At 46.1% G+C, this 24,522-nt stretch overlaps 1 pseudogene; it reads left to right on the forward strand.

The window, feature by feature from the left end:
- Window positions 1–2,147: 2,147 nt before the first annotated feature.
- On the forward strand, window positions 2,148–2,456 carry LOC146855268 (signal peptidase complex subunit 2 pseudogene; annotated as a pseudogene).
- Window positions 2,457–24,522: the final 22,066 nt, after the last annotated feature.

A 24,522-nucleotide genomic window follows, 5' to 3' on the forward strand; every position in this document is an offset into this window, starting at 1 on the left:
GAGCGGGCTCCAGGTTTGCTAAGCCCCCTGAGGTCCTTGGATGAACGCATGGCTAAGCCGCAGCAGGGCGCTCGAGCACGTCACTGCCTCTTGAAGGTATTCATTATCGCTGAACAGGAAGGGGGTGGGCTCATGAATTGAAAAGAATACGAGATCAAAGCGGCCGTGCGGCCGCGAAAGTGAAAGTAAGCGCGGCGCGCGCGCCCGCGCACATGCACTGTACCTCTAGGCTGGCCTGGTAGCACTTTTTGGAGCCCACATATAAAATGTCTCTTCGAGCCTTTGGCTCGCGAGACCTAAAAATGAATCTGTCCTTGTTTAATGTGACTGGCGCTCATGTAAAATGCTTCAATGCTCACAGGTCGAGTTCGCACTATATAAAACTGTAAGCAAAAATAGGCAGATGCCTCTGTAAACATGTGCCTGTTTTATAGATTTCAGCAACAGGTGCTTCTCTTATTCACAGCAACATTCAACGCAACCTATAAATACACAAAATAGATTGCCATGCTTTCGTAAAAGAAAAAGAAGCATATATTATTTTTTTCAACATGTTTTGTGGTATGACGCATCACCTGCAGTGTCGAAACTCGCATGAGCGTCCTTTGCAGGGTCTGACCCACATTTTACTCTATTACGTTTCCCTAAAATGATCAGTTTGCCTTTGCGACCTTTCAAGACATTTCTGCAGTCGCAGTGCGTTTTGATGAAAACAAGTTCAAGTTGGGCAACTCGGCATTTCTTCCAAGTGACCCTGCTTTGAGGGGGGCTAGTCTAAGAAAAAATGACCGGTTGTCTTGGTGTGACCCTATACACTCAGTCCAAACACTTCAGTGGAAAGATCAAATTAAACAAGCTTTTCAGCACCCTCATGCCAGGCCAAATTCTCACGTGGTGCCCATTTCAGTCGTAAAACGTCCCGCCACCTGCCTTAATCTTTAAAAACATCTACCAAGATTTGGTGCATTTCTTTCGGCTGCACGTTCATATTGGAGCAGCATTTTTAAGTCTGCTGCACCCGTGGCAAAATACATGTAAGTCCCATGGGTAACTTGTTGGAAGCGTCCTGTTAGCATTTCATAACACATTTTAAATAAATAAAAGTTAATTTCATTGCTTGTGCCCTAAACTATTAATCGGTCCAGTGCATGCAAAAGGGATCGTCAAGCTGGAGGATCGGAGTGTGCTGGGTCCTTGATCTGCCATTCAGAACTTGACAGGCTGAGTGGCATGCGTGACAGGTCGCTAGCAATATGCTGCTGGATACCAATAAACTGGTTAACAAATTGGTGTAATAAATGTCACCAATTGTGGTTTTCTTACCAAGTTCCACAATATGGTTAATCCGTTTTTTTGCGTGGTCTTGCAACTCCCTCCAGTCAGCGACTCTCAAGCGAGTGCCCTTGGCCACCTGTGAAACTGCACCGGGTGCAAGCACAGGAACTGCGCACGTGCAGTTTCCGGTCTGTGCCCACACCAGGGGGGCACATCACCTCTCGTGTTGCATGGCATGCAGGCGCTAAAGCCAAACAAAGTGCCTGTCAGTGGGTTGGCCTCTCTGCAGAGCACACGGAACAATATTTGTGTATTCCATTTACAACTGAAATTCTGTGGAAATGTGTGTGAAGGGGGTACACTGATGTCAAAATATTTGCAAGGCAAAAGTAAGAGGAATTAAAGTGCTTATAATTGAGGGAGTGCAGTGCATGTTGGGGGCGGTGAAGTGACAGAGATGTGAGGCAGGGCATTCGGGGAAGAATGAGAAGAAGATGCTAAAGAGGGAAGAGAGGGGGTTGAAGATGTGCAGATGGACAAGATATGCAGAGAAAAAGAGGATACATATCTAAAATAAAGCGCTCATAAACTCCTTCCACAGGCCTCAATGCTATTTAATTCACAGACTCACTATGGGTCATATCATCAAGGGCTTTATCTCTGCTTTTCTGGCTTTAAAAGCCAGAAAAGCGGAGATAAAACCAACGCCCTATCAGCAAGAGGGTGCTAACATGCGTATTCACATGTTAGCACCCTTTTACACTACGCCTACCTTGTATCTCTAATGAGATGCCCTGGTCTGGGATTACTTGCACCCGTTTCCAGAATCCAAAACCGTCCTAACAATCTGTGTCGTATCCTATTTCTTGATGATGGGTGTGCTCACCATCTATACCTCATACAAGGAAAAGAGCATCTTCCTGGTGGCCCATCACAAGGATCCTACTGGAATGGACCCCGACGACATCTGGCAGCTGTCCTCTAATCTGAAACGATTTGATGACAAATACACCCTTAAAGTGACATTTATCAGTGGGAAAAATAAGAAGCAAAGGGAAGCCGAGTTCACCAAGTCTGTTGCTGCTTTCTTTGATGAGAATGGAACATTGGTAATGGATGTATATGAGCCCGAAGTGTCCAGACTTCATGACAGCTTGCTTACAGAAAGGAAAGTGAAATAGCAGTTGAATGAAAGACCTTTCTGCTGGGATTATGCTAGGTTTAAGAGAATAATAAGAAAATGCTACATTAAATAAGAATGTTCATGCCTCTGTGTTTTGTCCTGAAATCTTACATAATTCTAGATAGGCAGGATTTTTCAATCTCGGATCCAAGAATTTGGTAGCCGTTCTCGTGCTATGAGCTGTTTGGGTCTGTCAGGTTGCAGTGTTTACCCGCCTTTCTAGGTGATCCACTGTCTGGGTGAAGGAATTCATGAACGGAGGTTCCTTATAAGAGTTGTCAGGATAAGTTGTGTTGAATGCCAAGATAACTCCACCTTTCTAAGTGGCAATGCTTTACAATGTAGCTTTATGCCATGCTATATGTTGAGTTTTGTTACAGTTAACGTTCTGCTTTTGTTTCACCTTTCTAGTCTAAAATGTGTTGACATCTAGGAATTCAGGACAAAACATTACATCAAAAAAAATTCTGTCCATTCTTTATTTTTATATTTATTTGATGAGAGTTAAAAAGCTGTTTTATACACCTTTTGTTTGTTGAGGTGAAAAAACTAAGTGAAAATACGAGTACATTCTGTATGTAAAGCTTAGCACTCTGTATGTGAGGTCATGAAATAAAAGACAATGGTATTTTTAGATCTGTGAATCTCCTTCTGTCCCACGGCACATTTCATATCAGCATTTCTGTTGAATGTTCTCTTATATATGAACTGCCATTTTCTATCTACAAAGTTTTTCAATAAAAGGAAATAACAGAAGCTTCCCGAAGTCTGGTTAGAGCATCGTTTTCCAAAGTTAATGCTGCATGCAGTGCAAGACACTGGGCAAGCATACATTTTAAAGGGCTAAAGTTGTCATGAAGAACAATTTACATATTACAGTAACTGTTGATCAAATTAATGCAAGAAGATACGGGGCAGTTTTTAATGTGTTTAATATTTCAAGACTATACGTTCCCACTGCTTAATAAGCCTTGCTTTATCGCTGGATTAATTTGCTTTAAAATGCACCATTTGCCAATCTTTTTTAAATTTCTTTCTCAGGAGAGGCTCTCTCCCTAGACCACAGGTTTGTCCATTGAACTTGTTCACATCACTAACTAGTGTTTTCTATTGGAAAGGGTAGAGCCAAAGCAGTCTTGCGTAGTACCCTAGCCCTCTTCAGAAGTCAGACTTGCTTGGCAACCCAAAAATTCTCTGAAATAATGTATGAGTTTTCTTTTATGAATGCCTAGAAGAACTGAATTTTTAGTTAATTTATCACAGAAATAGTGCTGAAAATCGCACCAAAAAGAGGCAATTTTTTTTTATTCTTCACGGGGGGAGAACCCCCACCAACCCCCCCCCCCCCCATATTGCCATTGGGATCACTCACTGCGCTCGCTTGCATACGTTGATTCGGACTGTATACGCCCCATCAATGTCCAATTCCACCAGCTGCCACTGATTGCGTCCTTGCCTACATGGAGTCATCTGATAACCTCAGGCATCAGAGAGGACAAGAAGGTTTTGTTACCTACTAGAGATCTCAGGACAAAACAAGACCCACCAACAGCAGCAGGCCTGGCGTGTGGCAGAGTGGAAGAAATGGTGTATCATCACACCATGTTCCTTTAGAGAGAAAAGCAGCTGTCACAACCCCAGCCAAGGGAGTGACGAGTGCAGTCAAAGCCCCTCTCACACAACCACATGCCTTCCGTGGTGCTAGTATTGCATGTCTCTTATTATGGGCGGTTCAATTGAGTCTCTTGGCGCTGTTAGCTATGCAGTATTTATTTACACACGAGTCAAGAATCACTGAAAGCAGCATTAGTATAAACAAACCAAAACAATAGATGCAGCTCACGCAGTCCATGATATGCTTATAATATTTGAGTTCATATCACAGCTGAAGTATGTTGTGCACATTACAGATAAAAGAGATAGCATTTTTGCACGTATTATTGAGTATTGTAGAATTGAAGAGAACTAATCAAACTGTGTACATATCACTACAATTTAGAATACCTCAGAGGGGTGCTTGTGATATGAAAAAGAAAAGTCTGTGTACCATTGTATACTCTGACAGTTACAAATACTTTGATCATTAAAAGAAAAAATATAAATTGCACACTCTATTTGATATTCTGAGCATGGCGGTCTGTGTTGTCTCCTGGGTGTTCATGAGACCTGACGCGTGTTAGAGGATTGCCCATGGCAGGTGTGAGCAGGACAGACAAATGGGTCTTCAGGTGAACACATATCAGGGAGCTCTGTTTAATTGGGTGGCTCCCGGGATAACGTCTGGAAGCTCTGGCACATAAAAAGAAGACTAATTTTATTAGAATACTAAGTGGGATATTCTCAAGAACGCGTGATAACCATCTCAAAAGTTACTTAACGCAACCGTCAACATTGCAGTCCATCGCGGGAAATTTACGCCGTGTTAACCAGGTATTCACAACACGGCAGTACCATGCGATAGTCACCAGATAACGCGGCAACTGACCGCGATGAAATCAACGCCACGCCGCCAAAATGTGAAACACGAATGCAAAAAAAGCTGTGATGAGGCCAATCCCGATGCAAAAAGCAGCAAAAAGCAGCGGCAGGCCTGCAAATCCCACGCGTCTGGCGGGGAAAGCAACAAAAACAACACACCAGAAAAAAGCCAAAGTGCGTAGCAACATGGATTCACCCTGACCGAGCGCAGAGGCCAACACGAACCCCACAAGCCCCACAGACCACCAGCAAGGAACTACGGGGTCGGGGAAGGCCAAGAAGAAGAGGGAGAGGAAGACGGGGTGCAGTCCGCAGGAAAACAAGACCAGCGTCACGGAGGTGACAGAACACCACCAGCAACGGACCCTCAATCAGACTACCTGGAATGCAGCCGGAGTGTCGAGGAGGCCAATGGAGGAGGCCAAGAGGTGCTGGCATGATGTGAAAACCCAAACCAGGCACAAAGACGCCACCGACAGGAAGGCAGCAACGGTGACAGAGGTGGGAGTCCTGCGCCACAGGAGGAGCTGGAGGAAACGGAGGCCACAGTCAACAGTGCGGAGACGATGCAAGTAGTTGGGAGTGCGGATACAGCTTGGGAGGACCTGACACAACATCAACAGGGTGAGTAAAGACCAGGGACTGGGGGGACGGGGAGAGATGGGCACAATGGCACACATGCACAAATAAGCAGGGCACACTGCACACCCACAATGACCCTGGATCATGTCCGTCATCCCCGTTGCACACTGCAGCACACGCACATAGAAATAACAGCACATCCCCATTGACGACAATGTGTTACAATGTGCAAACCCGACACTGCAGAACAGAGGACACAACTGGCTCCGCACACGCGCAGGCCCACTACATCTGACAGAGCTGGAAACTGTGAAATGGAAATGTACACGTAAAAACTTACACCCGTCATGTAGTCCAAATGTACACTGTCCTGCATCTAAATCCTGCACCTCCAAAACAGTCACAATGTACATTGTCATACAGTCTGCATGTAAATAAGAAGAATGCGCCAACACACGTCAACACAATGTCAACATGCATCTTCCCTCCACATTGCAGAGGGACACACAAAACCTCCAGCAGAGCACAGAAGACCACACATCAGTGATGCCGGAGAGGACCACCACACCTTCGACACTGACGCCCTACAACAGCCCAAGGACATCCGACGCAACCCACCACCAGAACCAGGGCAGCCAAGCTACTAAGAGGAGATCAAAGCCCCTGCGACAGACCACACAGCATTAAGCACCCACAGGCATGGCAGGCTCTCAATACTTCACCGACCCACACATGGCACCCCAATGCCAGGTGTCAGAACGCCAAAAGGAGGTGGCCCAACAGGTGCGGGTGTGTTCCAAACCCATGGAAGGCGAACTAGGTCACATACATGGGTGTCTATTACCCTTCAGGGACCACCTACACCTCACAAAGGAGACCCACACTGCCATTGAGACACATGCAGATGCACATTCCCAGTACAGAACCACGCCCAGGGGCACGCACATATCAGTCACACACCCACGTTGGCCCTGCGTACGACGGCACAGTCCACTGCCCTTACGAATTATGTGGGTGACGACAAAGCTACATGTCCATGCTCCAACACGCTGCCTGCGGTGCAACCGCTGTACACAGCACAATGTAATGTCCTAGGGCCCAGGGCCCTCAAGCATACAACAAGACGACAGGAACAAACGCAGATATCATGTTGAACTGGCTACAGGCACGTGCGCCCGGCCCCTTTATTGGCAGGGCCACATGTACAGTGATGCCTGTGCTCGATGTGTGTGGGGTAAGTATGAGGCAGCCCGCACGGAGTGCTTCATGCTGGCAACAACTTGAACAGTGGACGCCAGTGCAATGGAAACAGAAAAAACCTGCATAAGAGAGTCAACTGCTGAGCATCATGGAGTGAGCAAGTACAGAGGTCCCCCAACATGCAAACATAAGTGTCTGTGAGTTTCAGTGTGCTGTGCTTGGCTCCCCAGAGCTGAGTGTGCTCATGTGAAGAAAATGTCTAGGATTGTGTTCCTTCTGCGGTGATGTGACGTCCAGGCCGGTCAGGACTCGATTTGATGTGTGACCCCTGGTGGGCCGCATTTGAGGCCGGAGGCAGCGGACAGCGCAGGGCCACAGACACATGGCGTTGATGACCACAAGGCCATCGCCTCAGAGGCCATCCAACATCTCAGGAGAAGGGGTCCCGGACCTGACCAGCACAGAGTTAGTGGTCCTGGATGCACTGCCACCGGCACAGGCACAGGCACCCCGCCACGGAACGGTGTCTTGCTGTGCAGTCAGATGGGCCACGCGAGCTGAGCGTGTCCTCATCAATGTTCGAGGTGTATGTGGCAGAGGGTTGCGGGGACAGTGGAAGGTGTCCTCCAGGGCATGATGCAGAGGGTGGGAGCTGTTCGGAAGCAGCAAATGGAGGAGTGGAATGCCACGGCATCGTTTCAGCCACAAAGTCAGTATCACCGACATGATGGCGACGACAACACTGACTCCGTGGACTCAGTCGCCACCAAAGTTCAACCAGAAAGTGTCCAGGGGTCTCGGGGAACAGACTTAGTGGCACCGGGGTTGAAAGGGGATGCAGTCTGCGTTGAGGCCTGTACAATGACATCAAGTCAGCCATAAATAAATCAAGACTGAATTCGAATAGTGTGTGACCTACTCGACCGCAGTGGAGGCCTGAGGCAGCGGTCAGCGCGGTTCAGCGAGCTCCTCCTGGAACTCTAACACACGACGTTGACATGACATTTGGGGGGGACTTGTGGTTGACGGAGGCAAAAGCACCAGACCCGAGTGGGTGTTCAGTCATCGACGATGACGTGTCCGGCCTGGTATGGACTGGATTGGATTAGCGCGAGGCCTGCTGGACTGCAGTGTAGGACGACGGCGTAGTCATCAAGGGCCCACAGACATGTGTGGTTGGGATGCCAGGCACAGACTTGATGTCACCACATCGAAGGGAGTATAGTGAGTTAAATCTGCCCTACTTAATGTCCTCAGCCATAGTGTGATCAAGACTCAGTTCCAACTGTGCGAACCTACTCGACCGCAGTGTAGGCCGGAGGCAGCTGTCTGCAGTGGCCCACAGCCACGTGTCGTTGGCTCGCGATGCACAGAGTTAGTGACACCAGGGCAGTTGTTGGTAGTATTCGATCACCTCCGTAACGATGATCCTTTTACCCTCTGGACAGAAACGCGTCATCCTCTTACACCTCTCCTTGCGTGCAATGATATGTACTCTGCCATTGACAAATCAAGACTCGGTTCCACATGTGCGAACGACTCGAACGCAGCTTGGCCCGAGGGCAGTATTCCGCGTGGGCCCATGGACACCAGTGGATGGACTGCTATGCACAGACTTGGTGGCACCACATCGATGGGAATATAGTGAGATAAAATGTGCCATAATTGATTTTCTCTGCCATAGTGTAATCAACACTCAGTTCCAAATGTGTTACTTACTTTTCCGCAGTGCATGCAGGTGGAGTATCTCAATGAGAAGGGAGTACAGCGGGCCGTTGTCGCGGAGGCCGTGATGGTCTGAGGAGGCTGTCAGGTTCGCTGCACTCTGGCTTGGAGCTTGCACCGGCAAGTGGTGGGCCCTCATCGACACACGCCGGTGTCGGTAGGTGTGCATTGAGGCCTGGGTGCGCCGGGCCTGGCAGGACTGGTATGGGGCCCTGTGGCCTGGGGTGCAGCAGGCACACAGGAATGCAGGCAACACCGCTCATGGCGACGGCATCGGCCTTGTGGCGGGGTGAGGGGCGCTGCCCTGGCAGAGTCGTTGGGCATTCTGGAAGAGGACCACGCCCAGAGCTACGTGCGTTTTATTCACACCCCTACACATGCCTGGCGTACGCCGAACCAGCCCACTCTGCTCACGCTTACAAGGGAGGACGTAACAAGCTACATTTCCAGGATCTTCCCCACTGGCTGGGCTGACATGGTTGCGCCCACTGTCCACTGTACTCCATACACCAGCGGTGTATGTCAACATGTATATGTGTGTGGTCTGCATACTGCAGTTTGGCCATCGCTTCGACGCCACACTTAGCATTGTGTACATTGTCATTCATCTGTCAGTTGCCTCCTTCGCACATGCCTGGTCCCCACCTATTCCCACAATCTGCTATCTTGTGGCTGAGGTGCCATGCAGTTGATGGCTTATATGCATGGCTGGCCCAGGTTGGCAGAGTGAGTTGTGCTGTTGTGTCGGGTGTCTGGTGGGTGGGCATGTTGTTTGGCATGTGGTATTTGAGTTTGTGACGTGTGCATTCCCAGTGTTGTGAGTTGCATGGTTATGGAGTTGAGGTGTGTGGTGTGTTCATTTGGTACTTGCCAACGAGCAGCGCATTTACGTAGGTGCCAGCAGGGAAGCGCCGGGTGATGATGGACTGTCGGAAGATGTAGGACTCATGCACTCGGAATGGATGGTTGGGGTCGAGGTTGGTGGAGATTCCCAGGTGGTCCACTATTGCCTTGCCAGAGATTGTATGCGTGTGCTTTCGGTTGTGGATATTGAGTGCAGTGTCACCAGGGGGCACAAGTAGGACATGTGTGCATTCAAGTGCCCCCTGGCACGTGAGGGAATCCAGCCATGGCTTTGACGCCTTACTTGGTCTCCAGCTGTTCCTGTGCAGTGTGGGGAAAGGATGGGTAGTGTGGTATGAAGCTGATGATGGCATCCAAGGCAGTTGTGGGGGGCTTGGATGTGGCTGGCTGTGAGACTCCTCGGACTCTGGCAGTTGTTGGTTGGCAGGTCCCAGAGGCCAACAGGTGCGGCACAGCCAACAGCTTTGTCTGCGGAGGGATGTTGGTTGTCCGCTGTGTTGGTACCGTCGGCCTGTGGGCAATGGTGGGCAGGATACGTAGGATGGTTGTCCTCTGAGCCTGTGGTGGGCAATGACGTTCCCATGTGTTGGGTCTGTGAGGTTGGTGTGTTTTCAGCAGGTCGCTGTCTTTGTCTGCGCTGCCTCAGTGTTGGTCCAGGCTGCATGTTCAGTTGCCCGGGTGCATCTGTTCATCATGTTTGGCTCTGGGCTGTGCTACCTTGTCTGTTGCCGGTTGTTGTCCGACTGCACCAGGTCAGAGCAGGTGTTAATATACTGCTGATAACGCGCCTTATCGCATGTTTTGTGATCTTATCCCTGATGTGGCGGGTCGTTGAGAATGTTGTGGAGTGGTGTTGTCGCTGCTTTTTGCTCGGGAACGCCTACTCTGCATCTCATTAGCGATAGTTGCAGGGGGTCATCTTTGGCGATGTTTTTTGCGGCTGCTATCACCGGAAAACTGGTGATATGGGCTGTTAGCACCAGCTTGTGAATGGGGTGATACATTTATCACGAGTTTGGCTGCGCTAAAGTGCCGTTAACTCGGCGATAGCTCCTTGAGAATATGGCCCTAAGTATTTTGGTAGTTGGACAGATGACATCATGCTGGCCTGGTTATTTGTTCCTTAGAAACATTTCAGAGTCATTCTATGGATATAATTCAAGCTGGAAATCACAAATATTAATATTGAAAAGAGCTGAAGGGATTTTGCCTGTTGAAGGAGGAGCATGTTGCCCTTAGGGGAAATTAGATCAAGTTCCATATAACAATTTATGGTCCTTGGTAAAAGGAATAATGAAAATAGATTGGAGATCTGGCATCATAGCACATGCCCACCTACTGAGAAATGTTTAGGTGTAAGGGTGTTTATATAAGTATTGGGACAAAGGAGTGGGAATCAGAGTGCTGATGATTGCCAATAAGTAATCAAATCATTAAATCCTCATCACCATCCTTGTCCCATTCCTTACTCAATGAGCATATATGTAAGTGCCATGCCTTCGTCACAGTCCACCAAGACACTGCAAGCTATCTATACATACTTCAAACAGCAAATAAAAAGTACAAAGCACTTCTATATGTGTTAGAGAGCTTTGGTAATGATCCGTGGCTACTAATTAAAGTTAGCAAAGACAGAAAACTAATTTTACAATTGAATACATACAATTTTGTTCACTATCTTATTAAGTATCACGTGCAGGAAGTGCAGACTCTTAAAACAACACCAAATCTCCACCCGCACTCTACCTGCCCTTCTTTAAGTATCCCTGACCTTTCCAGTACCAACTGATCTTCCACTCTGAGCACTTATATATTTTGCTAAGGAGGGCACAGCACACGGTTAATAATTATGGTACATGGTGGGCAGGGGCAGAAAAGGCTGATGAGATGGGACACCGACAAGATTATGTCAGCAGTGCATGCTAGGGCAGTCCTTTAAAAACAGTTCAAAAACACTATGAACTCCATTTCAGTGTTGCCAGAGGTTTAGAACACTCTCTAGCCCAAAGCGAACCAAAATGAGCCCAATATTGCTGCTCTAAAGGAGGGGCTTGGAAACTGTTATGCAGGCAATTAAATCAAGATTGTTGCTGGACCATTTTACAGAGGTGGTGGTATGAAGAATGTCTGCCCCTGCTAACTGCTTCTTTTGTCTCCAGTAAGTCCTCACAGCAGCCCTGCAAAGTTTCCCAGGTCCATGTGTGGTGCTGCTCCAGTCCAAGTTTTTTTTTTATTCTGGGACTTGTAGTCTTGTTTATTCATTATAAAACAGGACTACAAATCCCAGAATTAAAAGACTAAATGTGGACTGGACCAGTATATCTGGCATAGACCTGGGAAACTTGGCAGCTATGATGCAGGGAGGGCCAGATAATGGAGCAGCACAAAGAAGCATACCAAGGATGCCATGTTGCAAGCCAGGGAAATTGTCCCTTGGACTGTTGGGGTAGTACGATACAGCAATTATCAAGTATCATTGGGCCATTCGGGGCTTTGGGTTCTGGTGCCACTGCACCTGCTGCACCAATTGTGGCTACGCCCCTGGAAGTACTCCCTTTCTAATCCACATGACTTAGTCACAATCAGGTCTTCAGGTGGGCAACAGGCTGTCACTCAGTCCAGGAAATTCTACTTCACCTTCTGTTTTAAAACTTGCAATACGTGCATAAATAACAGTCAAATTTGGTGTAATTGGAGGCACCAGTTATGACACTTGGATTTGCTTTTGGAGAAATGCCTGCCCATCAAGATTTTCAAGTAGCTTGGAGCCAGACTCCGAATTTCTTTAACCTCGGTAAAGCAATTCACATCTATGTGTATTTCACACACACTGGATAAATGTGAATGGAATTTAACAAATTGATGGATTACTATCCCAATGTGTTAAACCACCAACACTTTCATGCGTAACAGATCACGGGTTTCAGTGCCAACAAAGTTTAGGATTTTAAAATGGGTCATAGCGACAGGCTATCGCTCTGTCTGAACAGTTTATCATTAACTGAGAATCATGCATAGAAGCTTCTGCAAATGCAGGTGAATAAAGGAGGCGGGTTAGTGTGAAAATGTACGTGACAAAGCTGCTCTTTTAAGTGCTACACCTAGTGCATTACCTGACAAACAAGTGACCTCTTCTATCCTTGGTACTATAGACGGTAAAAACAGTTAAGTACAGCACTGTCAGCGCTCACAGGGGCAGATTTACCAGCCCCTTGCGAAAATTTTACGCCGCCGTTGCGTCACTTCTGTGACACAGCGGCATCGTAAACAATGAGCCACGTAGCGACATATTTACAACGTGAGGAATCTACGGAGATGCGTCACGTTGTAAAGCCCTGCGTCAGGTATAATGTATGCAGGGTGGGTGTTCTGACATGAGAAAGCCTCGTAAAAGTGACACAGTGAAGTCTACAAGATTTCACTTTTAGGACGCCCCTGTGTCAAAACCTTGCGCCTGCTTGAAGCAGGCGTAAGGAGTGACGCAGCATGATAGGAATGGGCATTCCTGACCATTGCTGGAATTGCATCGTGCTTGCGACACGACTCCAGCAATGCGCTGCCCTTACGCCAAAAGATGCGTCACGTATCTGGCTATCCTTGCGCCATGGTGCGCGGCATTGTAAATGCGACGCATCCATGGTGGCGCAAGGATTGTTTACAAGTCGCAAATTAACTGGCGCATCTCTGCTACTATGCAGAGATGCACCAGTTCTTGTAAATCTGCCCGCTGTTTTTAAAGATGCAGCGCACACGACTCCAGAGGTCATCTGGAAGAGCTCCGAATTGTGTGACTAATTATTTCAGAGCTTTAATGCGGGGATGGTAATTCATTTGTGTTAGTGTGACCCCTAATGAGTGACACTTGGCAGGGCTGTCTTTATTGTGATACTTTACAAACACGGTTAGGTGCTGTGTGGGCTCTTGATTTCCAGAGCCATCCTGAATTCCAGGCACATCAGTGTTCACACGGAAAATAAGGAAGCATGGTGTCACTTCCAGTGATTCTTGAAACAGTTTACTGCATACCGTTGTAACTGAAATGCCAAGTAGAGATTTTTATTTGGGAAAGGGATTCTGCCCCCTGAGAAATTCCCAGCACTAATTACATATGGGATCAGTAACAAACTGAGCATACTTGTGACTACAACAAATTAATCATTCCAAGAGATATCAACAAAGTACTGTAGGAGGAATACAAAAGAGGTGTTGATACAGTAACAGATTAAAAAGAACGAGTCCAAACAGGAAAGGATACGCGTACGTATAATTCTAGAGGAGTACATTAAAATTTAAGGTGGGGCACAATAGCTAGTTTCATCTGCAAATTAGTAGAAACTCAGTGGTGGATTTCAACAGTGTCACAAGCACTATGTAGTTATTTAGCATTGGCTCTTTCATAGATTCACATCATTGAATCATTCCCCACTGTCGAGGTGTAAGACCTATTATCAAAGAAAAAGAAGAAACATGACATGGAGGTACAAAGCTTGCTGCTACAGCACCATTGTCAATAGCACCACCATCACTAAGGAGTCAGTCAACAACAGATCCATTGACAATTCTTCCAAAGGTTAGGCAGCCTTAAAATCACTGCCAACACTTGTCAACATCAGATCTGCCAGTGATGGTTCCCTCAACGAAAGTGCAGTTAAAGAAGGACCCAAGGCCAAAAAAGGACCACCAATCCTCATATAAATTGCCAAAGCACACTTCCCCCAATAACGTCCCTCTATTGCCATCAGCTATGCTGCTAGAAACTGAGGTGGGAGAGGAGTCTGATCCCTTATTATCAGAAAGAGCATGGCTACTTACACACAACACGATCAAGGCACTCTCCAACCACTGTACTATCCAAACTATCCAAAATTCAGTGAGCAAGACTGGGCAGAGGAACAAGCTTCTTATGATCAGCTTTATGATCCCTATGAGGCAGATTTTGAGAAGTTCCAAGAACATACGATGTGGCAGGAGCCTGTAGTCCTAATTAAGGATTTATGATACATAATGGACTAGAATACCAGTTTCCCAATAGAACCACCACTAACCACCCACAGCATCCCCAAATGTGACTCTACATCCACAAGAAATGCCTGGACAAGGACCTGCAACACCAACTCCAGTTGAACGAACTCCGCCAAGTTCACCACTTTAAAAGATCTTCCATTGAATCCCATTCAAGTAGACACTATTCTCAAGGACACATCGCCGTTTTAGAGGCACTTTTCCACCACAAAAGTGGCAATAAATTTATCGCCCTATTCACAAACCTGCGCTAACAGCCGACATCGCCAGTTTACCCGCGATAGCTGCCGCTAAAAACATCACCAAGGCTGACAGCGACAACTAATGCTAATCATATGCAGAGTAGGCGTTCCCGTCCAAAAACTCACGATAACACCACTTCGTGATATTCTCAATGACCAGCCAGATCGGCGATGCGGGCCAAAAACAGGCGATAAGGCACGTTAGCAGCAGGGACTTAAGACGTGCTTTTTTATGGTCCTAAGTAGTACGAAAACCTGCAGTAGAAAGGGAGCCCAGCCCAGAGCCATATCTGAAGACCAACAGATGCCATGGAGCTACTAATCATGCAGCTCGGAGACCTAAGAGGGCAACAACACCCGCCGCCACCACCACCAGGCCAACCCCCAGCCCCAGGACCACCCCCCCAGGACCACTACCTCCCGGACTACCACTGAGGCAGCGCAGAACAAGACAGCGGACCTTCTGCGTGTGTCTCTGTGTCTGCCATAGCCTGACAATAGGCCTACATACACGTGGCCGACCACTTCCAAAGGCTAAATCTACACTGGCGACGAGGTGGCTACGTCACACGCCGCCCGGTGTACATCTCGTTATCACCTGCAGGGGCGTGTCTGCAAGGGCAGCCCCCCACACCCTGCCACGAGGCCACCGCCGTGACCGTGGTGCCTGCACGATCCTGTGCGCTTTGTGGAAATGTGGATTTTCCTGATCAGTTATGTCCCCTATCTTGGACCCCAACGGTTCTATATGCATGTTACAAGTACATGTATGTTCCCTCCAGTTCCAGTTTCTAGACGCAAACATATGTGTGTCTACCGTCAACATATTCTCTGTCAGATCCGCCATCAATGGGCTGGATATTCGATTCCTAAGCATGAAAGGCCGCCGACTTTATATGGCTAAGTTACTCCATTCTTACAGTTCAGGCAAGTAGGCCCGATTCTGTCCTCAAAGCCTTTCCCTGCTCTCTGTCTTTGACAGCTTCAGCTTGAGCTCGCATCTGTATCCATGAACTTTGTCCTACTCCCTGTGCAGCTAACGGTGCCTGCCTCGGCCAGTTTTCGCCTGCCTGCCAAGAAGCTGTATTTCACCTTCGAATTATCTATTTTGCTCTTCAGCCGATGCATTCCTGTCTAGTGATTTAGGTAAACATTTCCTCTAGCTCACAAGCAAGGGACTCAGCCTTTCCGTCCTCCTGCAAATGATTCATAGCCCTGCTGCCATGGAAGGTTTTCTGCCTCTCGCATCTCACATAGACACTTAGGCGTTTGTGCACGCACACAGTCAGTATAGACTAGATTTTGTCCGAGAGTCCTTCCTTGTGGATAATATAGTTCTTTAAACATAGGATGTTAGATATGATTTGGGATTAGGTTGACTTGACCCCTCAGACTTTTCGTCTCCATATGTAGAGTTAATGTCAAGTCCCCTTCACCCCCTAGTTGCACGTCAATTACACGTCATGCTGCCGCGCGCGCATCTATGCCAAGTATTATCTTATAGATCCACCTATGTCTGATAATCCTAACCAATCATGTTTCTTTTATTCCTTATTACGCCTAGTTTCGATTACGTACCTGTCATGTCACTTTTCTTATCAAATGTTACGCCTTCTACATTCGTTTCATTGTAATGTACTTATTATAAAAATGCATGTCTGTCAATAAAGTATTGTACTTCACTTCCTGAACCTTCTTGGTGACGGAACCTGAAGGCCGCGACTCGAGTCGGCCATTTTGAATGGAATAAAGCCCATTTAGAAAACCTCTTATACCACGGATTCTGCCTCTTGTTATTCTGAGCTATTTTTACTTTATCTTAAGATTCCGTATGAAATTCAGTCCGGTAAAGAAGATTTTATTTACCACATAATGGCGCCCGAACAGGGACACTTTCTCATCTCACGCGCCGGCGGTGCGTTGCAGGCCCGGTCTCCTGCCACAGCTGGACGGACCATAAACGCGTACCAGCAGGATTTCCTGTAAGCTCCCTCCGGTCAAGCGGGGGCGACTGAGGCTGCGATCAACCCAGACGAGGCGGTGAGAAGTGCGAAGTATCCCGACCAGAGCCTAGCTGAGAGAGCAAGATCCGAGGTATAGAGAGGCCCACCAGGTTTTCGAAATCCCGATGTCCAGAGGGTCCGCTGTCCGCAGTCATCGAGTCCTGTCCATTCTCTGAGGCCTTCCGTTTTCAAGGAGCTACTCGGTGAGTACCATCGCCGAGGAGGCGTATTGACGCGCACATAGGTTGTGCCGGTCAAGACGGATTTGGGTACACAAATCCGGTCTGCACTGTTTAGCAGTGTATATGTACTGTTTAGCAGTATATCAAGTATTCCGAAGTATTCAGATATTGTCAAGAATTCAGCGTGGTGATTAGTTAGGCAGACTGTCATCATTGTCGGTCGTTGTTAAAATGTTTAATGTTTAATGTTTAAAGTGTTCAAATATTGTGGTATGAATGATTGTTCATTGTTCACTGTTCATTATTGTGTTTTTTCGTATTAAGTAAGTTCAAGAGTAAGTATCAGATCAGTTGTCAATATGCCGCTCTTCTCGAAGTTAAGACAGATTACTACCAGAAAAGGGGTGCTTGAAGAAGCAGTTCCTATTCCTCCTAGGGACACTCCAGGGCATTTTATGTACCATAAGCATGGCTTAGATGCCATATTGTTTCTTGATCTATGGGTAGATTATACCAAGGGATTGCCGGAAAGTCAAAGGTGGCCCGCAGCGGGAACCTGGGATGCAGAGTGCATCATGAAAGTGGAGGAAGAGTTATGGAAAAGAAAGGTCAGACAGTCACAGAAAGACGCTGTTGAGTTATGGCGTAAAGAATCTCATAGACGAACAGAAAAAGCACGTAGACAAGAAGAGAGGAGTAAAGAAAGTTCAAATAAAGCTCAAGAAAATCTATTAATTGAGGAAGGTATCCGAGTGAAATCAGAACAAGTAAATAGACAGAGAAATGCTCTTATGAATGGTATGTATCCCCTCCTAGCCGAAGGACTACCTAAGGCAGCTCCAGAGATACCAAAAGACTTGCCACCCCCATTATTTCCAATTAAGGTACATCCAAAAGGGCATCCCAGAACCGCAGAGGATGTCTTTCTTTCCTCATATCTAGACGACGCAGCTCCCGAGTATGCTAACGCCACACCACATAGACCGTCTGGCGGAGGGGTTCAACGTCAGGATCAGGTATCTGTTCCCGTGCAACAGCAAGTCCCGACACAAGCTTCGGCAAGCACATCTGTTTCCGCATCTGTCTCCGCAGTCGACTCTACAGAGGTATCGACACCCATAGTTGCTGTGTCACGTTCAACGAACCCATTCACACCCGACGCCCCAGATGGGGCCACGGGAGGTGCTAGCAGTACCTTTACACCACCTAGAATAAATAAACTTGTCTTTCAAGAGTCAGCACATTCACGTACACCAAAATTCGTAAGTGAACGTACGCTTAAGGAACTCCTTGTTAATTGTAGATATGACCCGGTGGTTGGTAAAGAGGACGAAATGGTCCTGGCATCATTACGTATCAGGCGAGCCGCAGAGTATTTAGCAAGGTTACCAGGAATGACTACGCATCTAGATAACATATATCATTTTGTTCAAACAGGACGAGATCCAGGATGTATTAACAGAGCTATGGAATTCCAGAAAGTAGAAATACAGGGGGAACTGTTACGTTTCCTCATAAACTGTGTAATCAGAAATCAAGATCGTCCGGGGGTAGACCCGAATGCAATGCTTATTCTTACAAGATGGAGTCAGAATATATCAGAAGGGAGACACGATAAACAAAATTGTATAATAGCCATGTGCCGAAAAATCCGTAAAGAAATAGAACGTATTCATGAAGAAAGATTGGGAACAGACGAGTTTGAGCAAGATGAAGTGTCCGAATCAGGGAATTCCGCAAGACAGTCAGAGACCATAGCCTATGTAGGCAGAGGAAGATCATGTGAAAATACTAGATGTTTTTCTGATCCAATACACTCTGTATGCCCAAATAATAGCAGAACGTATCCGACGCCTGTAATAAATCTGAAGTCTCCTGAACATTCGTTTCAAGCCGCAGATAAAATACTACGAGAACGAAGGGGTTACCACCTCCTCGATTCCATGGATGAGCAAGAATTAGCCAGATCAGCCGTTCACTGGATTGACAGTCCTGAAAAATACGGTGATGAGACCGTAGCACACACATTTTTTAATCTCAGTACAGATGAACAACGTTTAGCTGGAATCTATATGATTCAGCAACTCCTTATATTATATAAGAGCCAACATGCTGACCCTGGTCCTTTACCTGATATATTAACGGAACTACTCACGAACAGATGGAGAGGTTCTAGTAACAAGCTAATTAAAGAGATATTAGTGTCACGTAAGCAGTATGTCCTTTTTGTAAGTCCGGATTCTCTCTCGCTGCCCCGCAGAGAAAGAGCGCCGTACTATATGGATAGACAAAATCCTTTACGAGAAGTGCACCCAATAAAAGGCGAAGACAATGAGTTTCACCGTGTATTTGTTTACACACCCATAACAAAAATGGAATTATTAGAAATGAAGAAAGTGGTACCTAGTCATGACAAAGACCCAGCGGGTTTCCACCGAGAAATTAAAGACATGTTACTAATGGGAGAGTACACCTTTCCTGATATTATGACGATATTAAAGGTGCTTTTGCCTGCTGGCATTTATGAAAAACTGAAAGAAAAAGAGTGGGAAGTGGGAGACCAAAAGATAGACTGGACAGCATTAGCAGAGGAAGAAAGGGGCCGAACTGCAGGTTCAGGGCTCGGGGATAAAGTTAAACTGTTACCAGGTTTACTAGTACAGGTACTGCCACGTTTATTAACTACAAAAAAGGAAGATTGGGGTGCAATCACAGCCTGCAAACAAAAGCAAGATGAAGACACAAGCGATTATTATGCTCGATTTGAAAAATGTTTTGGTATAAATAGTGGTATAAAAGCAAGTAGTGACTCATATCCACATTTATTTGTGACAAAATTAGTGGAAAATGCATTGCCTCCAGTAAAGAATAGAATATTGAAATTCGAGAGTACCTGGCAAAGTAACACTCCGTCGCAAATGCTACAAATGTTACAGTATCATCACAATAGAATTAGGGATGAACAAGAACACGAGCATAGACGCATGAAGGATACAAAAATGAAAATGCTAGTTTCTCAGACAGTACCGGCAGATGGTCACAAAAAGGGTGTGACACATTCTGGTGATTCTGCAGTTCCTGTAAAGGGAACCTGCAATTACTGTAAACAACTGGGCCATTATGTACACGATTGTCCAGTCCTGAAACGTAATATAGCTACAGGTATTGCAAAAGAGAGACCACGATTAGTTAGACAAGATCAGAATGAACAAGGAGCTATGCAGCATGGACAGTCCATGCCAGTTCAGCAACAGTCCATGCCAGCCTCACAGCAACCCATACAGTTTGTGCCAGCTGCACCACCGTTGCCTGCTACTGCCACACAAACCACAACACGACAAATGTATCAGACTGCACAGTATGAATACCCTGAGTATCAGCGTTACGCATGAACCAGCCTAGAGAGGGAAGTTGACTTACCGCTTATCGAGATTCCTGTAGATCAAGAAGGACCTTATGTACATAGTGAATTATTAGGTCAAGATAGAAAATTCTTACTCGATACAGGGGCAAGTCGAACAACCATAAAACGTAGTGAAGTTCCAGGGGCACCCCTCTCAGGCTCTCAAAATGTTTCCCTTGGTTTTTCAGGAAAACCTATTGTTAATGAAGTATCACAGCCTCTACCACTTACGATAGGACCTTTGACACGAACTACAGATTTATTGCTTACTAAATCATGCCCAGAAAATCTGTTAGGAATTAAAACTCTGAAAGCACTAGGAGCCATAATATGTTGTTCTCCGGAAGGAGTAAGGTTGTTTTTACGTGATTTTAAAGGTCACTATGTGTCTAGAGACATGGATCCCCGACTACAGACTTTACCAGTACATCTATGGGCACAAGGCCCTACGGATGTTGGCTGCATGAACATTACACCCTATCGAGTCACATTGAAAGCAGGAGTGGTACTACCACGAATGCGACAATACAAGTTACCGCATGATGCTGTAGTGGCTTTGCTGAAAATCATTGATGAGCTGATTGCCCAGGGAGTAGTTGTAGAAACAGACTCCAATATATGTAATTCACCGATAATTCCGATTCTTAAACGAACTGATCCTATTGCCCCACCAGTGTACCGATTGGTTATTGATTTGCGTGAACTAAACAAGTGCATTGTACCACAATTTCCTGTGGTCCCTGATATATCATCATTATTGACAGCAATTGATTCCGAAGCAACATTCTTTACTGTAATTGACCTCAAGAATGCCTTTTTCAGCGTCCCAATAGATCCGGAAAGCCAATACTTGTTCGGATTCAGTTTAAATGGGCGCAGCTTTAAATTCTCACGCGCTCCCCAAGGATTCACAGAAAGCCCCAGCATCTACAGCCAAGCACTGAAACGAGAACTTGACAGTATCCACATGCCAGTCAATACTGCACTGCTTCAATATGTTGATGATCTGCTGATCACCGCGAGAAGCGAGCCAGAATGTGAAAAAGCTTCTCTGACAGTTTTACATTTCCTAGCCGACAAGGGGCACAAGGTGTCCCCTTCTAAGCTGCAATTCTGTGTCCAGCGAGTTATTTATCTTGGTCACTCGCTGTCCAAGGAGGGAAGGCAGCTTACACCAGATCGCATCCAGTTAATTGCTAACATGTCAATACCCCAGACACAAAAGGAGGTGCGAGCTTTCATAGGCCTCACTTCATATTGTAGGCAGTGGATCCCTCAGTACGCATTTCTAGCAAAACCACTCATTCAGTTAACCACACAGGAGGCAGTCACATCGACTGTTCTCCCTTGGACTCAGGAACATACACAAGCTTTTGAAAGCCTAAAGGAAGCTTTATGTCAAGCACCTGTTTTAGCAACACCATGTTATAGCAAACATTTTACACTCTTTGTTACAGAACGCGAAGGTACTGCCTTGTCAGTACTCACTCAGGACCAAGCAGGATCACGCAAGCCATGTGCTTATTTTTCCAGTACATTAGATCCCGTAGCTCAGGCTTTGCCTGCATGTCTGAAATCAGTGGCAGCGACAGCTTTAGCAATCAGACAAAGCGATGCCATAGTATTAGGACACCCATTGACAGTACAAGTACCACATGCAGTAGAGGTTCTTGTGAACCGAACACAAACACAACACTTGACCATAGCAAGACTTACCGGTTATGAACTGACATTGTTTCAACCACACATAGAGATCCGACGGTGTAATACATTGAATCCTGCTACACTATTACCTGTAATTGGAACAGACCCACTAGCTCATGATTGTGTTGAAATCATTGAAATAAAGACGAAACCTAGACAAGACTTGACAGACGTTCCATTGTTAGATCCAGACCTGACGTTGTATGTAGACGGATCGTGCATGAGAACAAGTACAGGAGATTTAGTGGCCGCGTATGCAGTCACAACAGACGCTGAAGTTATTGAGACAAATTGTATAGATACTTTGTCAGCCCAAGCAGCAGAACTTATTGCTCTAACACAAGCCTGTATTCAAGCCACAAATAAGAAAGTTAATATATACACTGACTCACGTTATGCATTCGGAGTTGTACACGACTTCGGCGTGCTGTGGCGAGAGAGAGGTTATTTAACCTCCCATGGTGCCCACATTCAGCACGGACCCCTCATTCATGCTTTGTTAGACGCAATACATCTACCCACTGCTATATCGATTATGAAATGTAAAGCACACACGAAGGTTACTGATACCATTTCTCAAGGCAATGATTTAGCTGACAGAACAGCTAAACAGACTGCTCAGAATCGCACATTAGACATGACAAAGCCAATAGTTCAGACACCAACACAGTGTATGACAATTAAGGATCCCGCACTTGACGTAATTGACATACAGACACACGCCACAGCAGAAGAAATAAAGAAGTGGACTGAACTAGGAGGGATCCAGACAGATCAAGGATGGATGACGAAGGAGAAATCTGTATGGTTTCTCCCTGATTCCATGGTTCAAGCCATTATAGCTACAGTTCACAGTCCAGCACATTTAGGAGAGAAGGCTATGCTAGACAGCATTCAGCACATTTGGTTCAACAAACATTTACGAGCAGCAGCTAAACAAAAAGTTCGTACCTGTATGATATGTTGTCAGTTTAATCCAGGAAAGAGTGTTCCCGTAGAGCAGGGTGGATTTCAGCCTCCTGACCATCCTTTTGAAGTCCTCCAGATGGATTATATTCAGATGGAACGTTGTCGAGGATTCAAATATGTTCTCGTAGTTGTCTGCGCTCTCTCCCGTTGGACAGAGGCGTATCCCGTATCAGATTACACTGCCCCGACTACTGCCAAGCAGCTAGTTCGAGAATTCTTCCCACGGTACGGTTTACCACGTGTTGTATATTCAGATAACGGCCAGCCTTTCTCATCCGAATTAATGAAACATGTCTCACTTTTGTTGGGATATCAGTGGAAATTCCACTGTGTCCGACACCCCGAGGCAGCAGGTCTCGTGGAACGACATAATCAACTTTTAAAAATCAGATTGTCTAAAATATGTCAGGAAAAAGGTGTGGACTGGATAGTAGCCTTACCAGTTGCGCTATTTTACATGAGGATGGTAGCACACTCTCGAACAGGGCTATCCCCTTATGAGGTGATCTTTGGTAGACCACCGAATATGTGGGGGACGCCTATACCCCGTAAAATAACTGATGTTGACTGTAATATGCTGACAGATTACCTGGCTTCCTTGATGTCTGCACTACAATCTTGTCGTTCACAGGTAGTCGCAGCTTTTCCCGACAACACCGAGGTGAAACCTCATGACGTAATTCCCGGCGATTATGTTCTCGTCAGGAATTTTGATCGGAAAACCCAACTGGAGCCAAGGTGGAGGCTTCCTAAGTTGGTCCTGCTGACGACCAGAACAGCTGTGAAGATCGAAGGGAGAAAAGGCTGGGTGCATTCCAGCCATATCAAGAAATTTCATGGACTTCCTCCTGACACAAACAGTACTCCCCGTGTGTCTTCCCCCATTGACTCAAAGCTAACCTTGGCTGAGGCCAGTAGCACCGAACTCTATAAGCAGAAACTCAGGTCCAGATCCAAACTGTCGGACGATTTGATTGTTTAAGTCCTCTCCAAGGTGAAGCGGTTGAATCTGTCCCGACATGTATCCCTTAGGTCTGAATGATGTAGAGTCCAGAATCATAATGAAACGACATGCTTGTTGTAAATTACTGCGTAGCCACTGTATTGTGACTTTATTAATTTTGTTTTTCGTGAGTTTTTTAATAGTTACTGCAAGTATATTGTTGCATATGTATTATCCTGTTTCTAAACGTGCTTTCAATATAACCGATGAACATTCTTTTAGTGACCTACCCCCACATGAGTTGTCCTATAGACTTGCGCTGCGCAATAACACCTTCATTAGTATGTTACATCATTCCCATCAGACTAGTAATGCCACCAATTGTTGGGTGTGTGGCCGACTCCCTCCCTATCAGAATAACAAAGGAGTTCTGCCTTTCTTCCCACATCCGTTCACACACAATGGCTCCTGTGGAGCATGGTTTAGTTTATTAAATTCCATAGACCCAGACACAGCAGTTTATCAACAACATTGGATATGGGGAAATCTGAATCTAGTTTTATTCAAAGTCTGTCACCCTAATAAGGAGGGTCACCCCAGTAAAACAGGAACTGATTTAGAAAATGAAGTGTATAAATTAGGTAATTTTACGCCTAATCTTATGATTTTGAATGTCAAATCCGAAGTTGAACTAATTCTGCCCACTATGTCAGTATTTCCAGTTAAGGGTGAATTATGTGTAAGAAA

The sequence above is a fragment of the Triturus cristatus genome, chromosome 4_1, assembly GCF_964204655.1.
Source record: "Triturus cristatus chromosome 4_1, aTriCri1.1, whole genome shotgun sequence".
NCBI classification, from domain to species: Eukaryota; Metazoa; Chordata; class Amphibia; order Caudata; family Salamandridae; genus Triturus; species Triturus cristatus.